The following is a 7,500-nucleotide window of genomic DNA, read 5'->3' on the forward strand; positions in this document are numbered from 1 at the left end:
GAGGCGTGGGTTCGATTCCCACTGCTGCCAGTTTTCAACTTTGAAAGCTCTCAAGTTGCTTTCTGAACATTTTAGTGGTCAGAAGAAGTTGCTTTTGATGATGCTCAGAAATGGACTTCTTGGCCTTTTCTGAAACTGAACAAACTGTATGAGAAAAGGCTTTTGATAATATTCCCAAGATGTTATGGCACAGATTAAGCTACCCTGATGCGCTAGCTAAGTAGACATTAGGCGCACTCCACGATCTTGCACTTCAAAGCCTTCAATAGCCTAGGAACATCTGAAAAAGCAGTAGTGCGGTAATACTGTTGAACTCACTTGCGTTTGCTTCCTTTCTAACTGTAGGAATGCATTTTCAGCCTTCTGCTGCTATCATTAAATATTCAGCTCGAATGCAGCAATAATTCTTCTTTTTAAATCAAATACTGGAAAAGGACTTCTTGCCAGGACAAATGTTCTTTATGAAATCTCTTGGACATTTTGATCCAAAATGATCCACTTTTTCATGGTAGCATGGCCGAGCGGTCTAAGGCGCTGGATTTAGGCTCCAGTCTCTTTGGAGGCGTGGGTTCGAATCCCACTGCTGCCAGTTTTCAACTTTGAAAGCTCTCAAGTTGCTTTCTGAACATTTTAGTGGTCAGAAGAAGTTGCTTTTGATGATGCTCAGAAATGGACTTCTTGGCCTTTTCTGAAACTGAACAAACTGTATGAGAAAAGGCCTTTGATGATATTCCCAAGATGTTTTGGCACAGATTAAGCTACCCTGATGTGCTAGCTAAGTAGACATTAGGCGCACTCCACGATCTTGCACTTCAAAGCCTTCAATAGCCTAGGAACATCTGAAAAAGCAGCAGTGCGGTAATACTGTTGAACTCACTTGCGTTTGCTTCCTTTCTAACTGGAGGAATGCATTTTCAGCCTTCTGCTGCCATCATTAAATATTCAGCTCGAATGCAGCAACAATTCTTTTTAAATCAAATACTGGAAAAGGACTTCTTGCCAGGAGAAATGTTCTTTATGAAATCTCTTGGACATTTTGATCCAAAATGATCCACTTTTTCATGGTAGCATGGCCGAGCGGTCTAAGGCGCTGGATTTAGGCTCCAGTCTCTTTGGAGGCGTGGGTTCGAATCCCACTGCTGCCAGTTTTCAACTTTGAAAGCTCTCAAGTTGCTTTCTGAACATTTTAGTGGTCAGAAGAAGTTGCTTTTGATGATGCTCAGAAATGGACTTCTTGGCCTTTTCTGAAACTGAACAAACTGTATGAGAAAAGGCCTTTGATGATATTCCCAAGATGTTTTGGCACAGATTAAGCTACCCTGATGTGCTAGCTAAGTAGACATTAGGCGCACTCCACGATCTTGCACTTCAAAGCCTTCAATAGCCTAGGAACATCTGAAAAAGCAGTAGTGCGGTAATACTGTTGAACTCACTTGCGTTTGCTTCCTTTCTAACTGGAGGAATGCATTTTCAGCCTTCTGCTGCCATCATTAAATATTCAGCTCGAATGCAGCAACAATTCTTTTTAAATCAAATACTGGAAAAGGACTTCTTGCCAGGAGAAATGTTCTTTATGAAATCTCTTGGACATTTTGATCCAAAATGATCCACTTTTTCATGGTAGCATGGCCGAGCGGTCTAAGGCGCTGGATTTAGGCTCCAGTCTCTTTGGAGGCGTGGGTTCAATTCCCACTGCTGCCAGTTTTCAACTTTGAAAGCTCTCAAGTTGCTTTCTGAACATTTTAGTGGTCAGAAGAAGTTGCTTTTGATGATGCTCAGAAATGGACTTCTTGGCCTTTTCTGAAACTGAACAAACTGTATGAGAAAAGGCCTTTGATGATATTCCCAAGATGTTTTGGCACAGATTAAGCTACCCTGGTGTGCTAGCTAAGTAGACATTAGGCGCACTCCACGATCTTGCACTTCAAAGCCTTCAATAGCCTAGGAACATCTGAAAAAGCAGTAGTGCGGTAATACTGTTGAACTCACTTGCGTTTGCTTCCTTTCTAACTGGAGGAATGCATTTTCAGCCTTCTGCTGCCATCATTAAATATTCAGCTCGAATGCAGCAACAATTCTTCTTTTTAAATCAAATACTGGAAAAGGACTTCTTGCCAGGAGAAATGTTCTTTATGAAATCTCTTGGACATTTTGATCCAAAATTATCCACTTTTTCATGGTAGCATAGCCGAGCGGTCTAAGGCGCTGGATTAAGACTCCAGTCTCTTTGGAGCCGTGGGTTCGATTCCCACTGCTGCCAGTTTTCAACTTTGAAAGCTCTCAAGTTGCTTTCTGAACATTTTAGTGGTCAGAAGAAGTTGCTTTTGATGATGCTCAGAAATGGACTTCTTGGCCTTTTCTGAAACTGAACAAACTGTATGAGAAAAGGCTTTTGATAATATTCCCAAGATGTTATGGCACAGATTAAGCTACCCTGATGCGCTAGCTAAGTAGACATTAGGCGTACTCCACGATCTTGCACTTCAAAGCCTTCAATAGCCTAGGAACATCTGAAAAAGCAGTAGTGCGGTAATACTGTTGAACTCACTTGCGTTTGCTTCCTTTCTAACTGGAGGAATGCATTTTCAGCCTTCTGCTGCCATCATTAAATATTCAGCTCGAATGCAGCAACAATTCTTCTTTTTAAATCAAATACTGGAAAAGGACTTCTTGCCAGGAGAAATGTTCTTTATGAAATCTCTTGGACATTTTGATCCAAAATTATCCACTTTTTCATGGTAGCATGGCCGAGCGGTCTAAGGCGCTGGATTTAGGCTCCAGTCTCTTTGGAGGCGTGGGTTCGAATCCAACTGCTGCCAGTTTTCAACTTTGAAAGCTCTCAAGTTGCTTTCTGAACATTTTAGTGGTCAGAAAAAGTTGCTTTTGATGATGCTCAGAAATGGACTTCTTGGCCTTTTCTGAAACTGAACAAACTGTATGAGAAAAGGCCTTTGATGATATTCCCAAGATGTTTTGGCACAGATTAAGCTACCCTGGTGTGCTAGATAAGTAGACATTAGGCGCACTCCACGATCTTGCACTTCAAAGCCTTCAATAGCCTAGGAACATCTGAAAAAGCAGTAGTGCGGTAATACTGTTGAACTCACTTGCGTTTGCTTCCTTTCTAACTGGAGGAATGCATTTTCAGCCTTCTGCTGCCATCATTAAATATTCAGCTCGAATGCAGCAACAATTCTTCTTTTTAAATCAAATACTGGAAAAGGACTTCTTGCCAGGAGAAATGTTCTTTATGAAATCTCTTGGACATTTTGATCCAAAATTATCCACTTTTTCATGGTAGCATGGCCGAGCGGTCTAAGGTGCTGGATTTAGGCTCCAGTCTCTTTGGAGGCGTGGGTTCGAATCCAACTGCTGCCAGTTTTCAACTTTGAAAGCTCTCAAGTTGCTTTCTGAACATTTTAGTGGTCAGAAAAAGTTGCTTTTGATGATGCTCAGAAATGGACTTCTTGGCCTTTTCTGAAACTGAACAAACTGTATGAGAAAAGGCCTTTGATGATATTCCCAAGATGTTTTGGCACAGATTAAGCTACCCTGGTGTGCTAGATAAGTAGACATTAGGCGCACTCCACGATCTTGCACTTCAAAGCCTTCAATAGCCTAGGAACATCTGAAAAAGCAGTAGTGCGGTAATACTGTTGAACTCACTTGCGTTTGCTTCCTTTCTAACTGGAGGAATGCATTTTCAGCCTTCTGCTGCCATCATTAAATATTCAGCTCGAATGCAGCAACAATTCTTCTTTTTAAATCAAATTCAGGAAAAGGATTTCTTGCCAGGAGAAATGTTCTTTATGAAATCTCTTGGACATTTTGATCCAAAATTATCCACTTTTTCATGGTAGCATGGCCGAGCGGTCTAAGGCGCTGGATTTAGGCTCCAGTCTCTTTGGAGGCGTGGGTTCGAATCCAACTGCTGCCAGTTTTCAACTTTGAAAGCTCTCAAGTTGCTTTCTGAACATTTTAGTGGTCAGAAGAAGTTGCTTTTGATGATGCTCAGAAATGGACTTCTTGGCCTTTTCTGAAACTGAACAAACTGTATGAGAAAAGGCCTTTGATGATATTCCCAAGATGTTTTGGCACAGATTAAGCTACCCTGGTGTGCTAGCTAAGTAGACATTAGGCGCACTCCACGATCTTGCACTTCAAAGCCTTCAATAGCCTAGGAACATCTGAAAAAGCAGTAGTGCGGTAATACTGTTGAACTCACTTGCGTTTGCTTCCTTTCTAACTGGAGGAATGCATTTTCAGCCTTCTGCTGCCATCATTAAATATTCAGCTCGAATGCAGCAACAATTCTTCTTTTTAAATCAAATACTGGAAAAGGACTTCTTGCCAGGAGAAATGTTCTTTATGAAATCTCTTGGACATTTTGATCCAAAATTATCCACTTTTTCATGGTAGCATAGCCGAGCGGTCTAAGGCGCTGGATTAAGACTCCAGTCTCTTTGGAGGCGTGGGTTCGATTCCCACTGCTGCCAGTTTTCAACTTTGAAAGCTCTCAAGTTGCTTTCTGAACATTTTAGTGGTCAGAAGAAGTTGCTTTTGATGATGCTCAGAAATGGACTTCTTGGCCTTTTCTGAAACTGAACAAACTGTATGAGAAAAGGCTTTTTATAATATTCCCAAGATGTTATGGCACAGATTAAGCTACCCTGATGCGCTAGCTAAGTAGACATTAGGCGCACTCCACGATCTTGCACTTCAAAGCCTTCAATAGCCTAGGAACATCTGAAAAAGCAGTAGTGCGGTAATACTGTTGAACTCACTTGCGTTTGCTTCCTTTCTAACTGGAGGAATGCATTTTCAGCCTTCTGCTGCCATCATTAAATATTCAGCTCGAATGCAGCAACAATTCTTTTTAAATCAAATACTGGAAAAGGACTTCTTGCCAGGAGAAATGTTCTTTATGAAATCTCTTGGACATTTTGATCCAAAATTATCCACTTTTTCATGGTAGCATGGCCGAGCGGTCTAAGGCGCTGGATTTAGGCTCCAGTCTCTTTGGAGGCGTGGGTTCAATTCCCACTGCTGCCAGTTTTCAACTTTGAAAGCTCTCAAGTTGCTTTCTGAACATTTTAGTGGTCAGAAGAAGTTGCTTTTGATGATGCTCAGAAATGGACTTCTTGGCCTTTTCTGAAACTGAACAAACTGTATGAGAAAAGGCCTTTGATGATATTCCCAAGATGTTTTGGCACAGATTAAGCTACCCTGGTGTGCTAGCTAAGTAGACATTAGGCGCACTCCACGATCTTGCACTTCAAAGCCTTCAATAGCCTAGGAACATCTGAAAAAGCAGTAGTGCGGTAATACTGTTGAACTCACTTGCGTTTGCTTCCTTTCTAACTGGAGGAATGCATTTTCAGCCTTCTGCTGCCATCATTAAATATTCAGCTCGAATGCAGCAACAATTCTTCTTTTTAAATCAAATACTGGAAAAGGACTTCTTGCCAGGAGAAATGTTCTTTATGAAATCTCTTGGACATTTTGATCCAAAATTATCCACTTTTTCATGGTAGCATAGCCGAGCGGTCTAAGGCGCTGGATTAAGACTCCAGTCTCTTTGGAGCCGTGGGTTCGATTCCCACTGCTGCCAGTTTTCAACTTTGAAAGCTCTCAAGTTGCTTTCTGAACATTTTAGTGGTCAGAAGAAGTTGCTTTTGATGATGCTCAGAAATGGACTTCTTGGCCTTTTCTGAAACTGAACAAACTGTATGAGAAAAGGCTTTTGATAATATTCCCAAGATGTTATGGCACAGATTAAGCTACCCTGATGCGCTAGCTAAGTAGACATTAGGCGTACTCCACGATCTTGCACTTCAAAGCCTTCAATAGCCTAGGAACATCTGAAAAAGCAGTAGTGCGGTAATACTGTTGAACTCACTTGCGTTTGCTTCCTTTCTAACTGGAGGAATGCATTTTCAGCCTTCTGCTGCCATCATTAAATATTCAGCTCGAATGCAGCAACAATTCTTCTTTTTAAATCAAATTCAGGAAAAGGATTTCTTGCCAGGAGAAATGTTCTTTATGAAATCTCTTGGACATTTTGATCCAAAATTATCCACTTTTTCATGGTAGCATGGCCGAGCGGTCTAAGGCGCTGGATTTAGGCTCCAGTCTCTTTGGAGGCGTGGGTTCGAATCCAACTGCTGCCAGTTTTCAACTTTGAAAGCTCTCAAGTTGCTTTCTGAACATTTTAGTGGTCAGAAAAAGTTGCTTTTGATGATGCTCAGAAATGGACTTCTTGGCCTTTTCTGAAACTGAACAAACTGTATGAGAAAAGGCCTTTGATGATATTCCCAAGATGTTTTGGCACAGATTAAGCTACCCTGGTGTGCTAGATAAGTAGACATTAGGCGCACTCCACGATCTTGCACTTCAAAGCCTTCAATAGCCTAGGAACATCTGAAAAAGCAGTAGTGCGGTAATACTGTTGAACTCACTTGCGTTTGCTTCCTTTCTAACTGGAGGAATGCATTTTCAGCCTTCTGCTGCCATCATTAAATATTCAGCTCGAATGCAGCAACAATTCTTCTTTTTAAATCAAATTCAGGAAAAGGATTTCTTGCCAGGAGAAATGTTCTTTATGAAATCTCTTGGACATTTTGATCCAAAATTATCCACTTTTTCATGGTAGCATGGCCGAGCGGTCTAAGGCGCTGGATTTAGGCTCCAGTCTCTTTGGAGGCGTGGGTTCGAATCCAACTGCTGCCAGTTTTCAACTTTGAAAGCTCTCAAGTTGCTTTCTGAACATTTTAGTGGTCAGAAGAAGTTGCTTTTGATGATGCTCAGAAATGGACTTCTTGGCCTTTTCTGAAACTGAACAAACTGTATGAGAAAAGGCCTTTGATGATATTCCCAAGATGTTTTGGCACAGATTAAGCTACCCTGGTGTGCTAGCTAAGTAGACATTAGGCGCACTCCACGATCTTGCACTTCAAAGCCTTCAATAGCCTAGGAACATCTGAAAAAGCAGTAGTGCGGTAATACTGTTGAACTCACTTGCGTTTGCTTCCTTTCTAACTGGAGGAATGCATTTTCAGCCTTCTGCTGCCATCATTAAATATTCAGCTCGAATGCAGCAACAATTCTTCTTTTTAAATCAAATACTGGAAAAGGACTTCTTGCCAGGAGAAATGTTCTTTATGAAATCTCTTGGACATTTTGATCCAAAATTATCCACTTTTTCATGGTAGCATAGCCGAGCGGTCTAAGGCGCTGGATTAAGACTCCAGTCTCTTTGGAGGCGTGGGTTCGATTCCCACTGCTGCCAGTTTTCAACTTTGAAAGCTCTCAAGTTGCTTTCTGAACATTTTAGTGGTCAGAAGAAGTTGCTTTTGATGATGCTCAGAAATGGACTTCTTGGCCTTTTCTGAAACTGAACAAACTGTATGAGAAAAGGCTTTTGATAATATTCCCAAGATGTTATGGCACAGATTAAGCTACCCTGATGCGCTAGCTAAGTAGACATTAGGCGCACTCCAC

The 7,500-nt window shown here is 41.4% G+C and overlaps 7 non-coding genes across 7 annotated transcripts in view; all 7 read left to right on the forward strand.

Moving 5' to 3' along the window:
• TRNAL-AAG (transfer RNA leucine (anticodon AAG)) overlaps positions 1-30 on the forward strand; it is an 82-nt gene extending 52 nt beyond the window's left edge. Inside the window, exon 1 of the tRNA in view lies at positions 1-30. This exon is cut by the window's left edge and continues 52 nt beyond it. This is a non-coding gene — a tRNA (tRNA-Leu).
• Positions 31-507: 477 nt separating this feature from the next.
• On the forward strand, positions 508-589 carry TRNAL-UAG (transfer RNA leucine (anticodon UAG)). The gene has a single exon. It is a non-coding gene; the product is annotated as a tRNA-Leu (tRNA).
• A 474-nt stretch (positions 590-1,063) lies between these two features.
• TRNAL-UAG (transfer RNA leucine (anticodon UAG)) lies at positions 1,064-1,145 on the forward strand. The gene has a single exon. It is a non-coding gene; the product is annotated as a tRNA-Leu (tRNA).
• A 474-nt stretch (positions 1,146-1,619) lies between these two features.
• On the forward strand, positions 1,620-1,701 carry TRNAL-UAG (transfer RNA leucine (anticodon UAG)). The gene has a single exon. It is a non-coding gene; the product is annotated as a tRNA-Leu (tRNA).
• A 2,713-nt stretch (positions 1,702-4,414) lies between these two features.
• On the forward strand, positions 4,415-4,496 carry TRNAL-AAG (transfer RNA leucine (anticodon AAG)). The gene has a single exon. It is a non-coding gene; the product is annotated as a tRNA-Leu (tRNA).
• A 474-nt stretch (positions 4,497-4,970) lies between these two features.
• On the forward strand, positions 4,971-5,052 carry TRNAL-UAG (transfer RNA leucine (anticodon UAG)). Its single transcript has one exon. It is a non-coding gene; the product is annotated as a tRNA-Leu (tRNA).
• A 2,154-nt stretch (positions 5,053-7,206) lies between these two features.
• TRNAL-AAG (transfer RNA leucine (anticodon AAG)) lies at positions 7,207-7,288 on the forward strand. Its single transcript has one exon. It is a non-coding gene; the product is annotated as a tRNA-Leu (tRNA).
• The last annotated feature ends 212 nt before the right edge of the window (positions 7,289-7,500 follow it).

The sequence above is a fragment of the Eleutherodactylus coqui genome, chromosome 13, assembly GCF_035609145.1.
Source record: "Eleutherodactylus coqui strain aEleCoq1 chromosome 13, aEleCoq1.hap1, whole genome shotgun sequence".
In the NCBI taxonomy this organism is placed as follows: Eukaryota; Metazoa; Chordata; class Amphibia; order Anura; family Eleutherodactylidae; genus Eleutherodactylus; species Eleutherodactylus coqui.